General features: G+C 40.1%; 1 long non-coding RNA gene across 1 annotated transcript in view; it reads left to right on the top strand.

Moving 5' to 3' along the window:
• Window positions 1–1,609: 1,609 nt before the first annotated feature.
• LOC103148905 (uncharacterized) overlaps window positions 1,610–1,745 on the top strand; it is a 3,920-nt gene continuing 3,784 nt past the window's right edge. The window contains exon 1 of the long non-coding RNA XR_477407.2: window positions 1,610–1,646. This is a non-coding gene — a long non-coding RNA (uncharacterized LOC103148905). The remainder of the gene's footprint in view (window positions 1,647–1,745) is intronic.

The following is a 1,745-nucleotide window of genomic DNA, read 5'->3' as shown; positions in this document are numbered from 1 at the left end:
TCTATAGGTGAAAGATCTGGACTGCAGGCTGGCCATTTCAGTACCCTGATCCTTCTCCTACCATGATGTTGTGATTGCTGCAGAATGTGGTCTGGCATTATCTTGTTGAAAAATGCAGGGTCTTCCCTGAAAGAGATGACGTCTAGATGGGAGCACATGTTGTTCTAGAACCTGAACATAGTTCTCTGCATTAATGGGGCCTTTCCAGACATGCTAGCTGTCCAGGCCACAAGCACTCAGGCAACCCCATACCATCAGTGATGCAACTTCTGAACGGAGCGTTGATAACAACTTGGGTTATCCTTGTCCTCTCTGGTCTGGATGACATGGCATCCCAGTGTTCCATAAAGAACTTCAAATCGTGACTCATCTGACATATATTTCCTGTGAAATGTTACATTTACTCAGATTAAACTTTTGATCTGCCATCTATGTTCTATTACGAATAAAATATTAGATGTTGGCACCTCCACATCATTGCATTCAGTTTTTATTCACAAATTGTTTAGTGTCGCAACTTTTTTGAAATCTGGTCTTGAGCTACCGCGCACTTGTATCTTGTGTGCTGGGCCGGCTGGAGTCAGAGCCGGCTAGCTTTACCGCGGTCTTCCACCGCTGTTTCTGTAGGAACGACTATAGATATATTTATATTTCTGGTCTACTTTAGACTGCATGTGCTTAAAGTTATTGTTAATGGTAGAAGCAACTTTTTCCAAGTATGGTTCAATAATTCATTTGAATTACTTTGAGTGTGAAATGTTCATGCATGCAAGTTAAAACTGTGAAGAACACGTTAGCTTTTGTTTCAATACTTTGGTAATACTTAGAAGTATAAAGCTTGGAGCTAATATTTAATATTTTCCTTTGACCTCTTGACTCTCACCCCCAAAATACTTGCATTAAAGTCACTGGGTCCATGACAGTTGCAGGGTTTTAAGATAAGCAAAATTTAAATATTAATATTTTACAGTTTTTCTCAGTTTGGGTGCATTTCTCAGAACAGAATTGAAATTCTTAAACTACATGTTCAATCTTCAAATTACTGTGTCACTTCTGCACATCAAAAAATTAGTTTCTCATTCCTTTGAGCAAGTTGCAAATGCTTTTGTACATCATGTAACTGATTATGTGCACTTCTCTGCTTTTCCCACATTGTAATTTGCTTTAATCGTGTTGATCAAAATGTGTTAAACGAGACTTGAATTGTCTCAACTTCCAAAAGAGCATAAGTTCATTGTGTAAGTCTTGAAGTTGTCATAATGTCAATCATATTTTAATTAATTTATATTCGATTTTTTTCTAAATCTGTCCTGAATTGGTAAATTGCTCCCAAGTGAGTCCTGAGTTTCTCTAACACAGTGATCCCCAACCCCCGGTCCGTGGACCGGTATCGGTCCGTGGACCAATTGGTACCGGGCCACGCAAGAAATAATTAAATATTTCCGTTTGATGTATTATTTGAGTCTGGAGGACCTTTTATTTTGAAAATCCTTTAACCGGATTCTCTCAGTTACTTGCGCGCCAACACTGAGCCCACAAGCAGCAAAATGAGTAAGAAACGGATCAGATGTCTTTGGAAAGTTTCTTTGCAAAGGGGAAAAGGCCCAGAGAAGAGACAGGAGGATGGATTTATCCCGGACCGGTAGGTGAGTCCCACATTAAAAGCCGCGCTGTGTAACATGCGGCGATCGGCTCGCTAATGAGGCAATGAAGCTTCAAACTGCTTCACCAGTAGAGACCCAGCA

This window comes from Poecilia formosa, unplaced genomic scaffold, assembly GCF_000485575.1.
Source record: "Poecilia formosa unplaced genomic scaffold, Poecilia_formosa-5.1.2 Scaffold214, whole genome shotgun sequence".
NCBI lineage: Eukaryota > Metazoa > Chordata > Actinopteri > Cyprinodontiformes > Poeciliidae > Poecilia > Poecilia formosa.
This window is presented reverse-complemented; position numbering and strand designations above follow the sequence as displayed.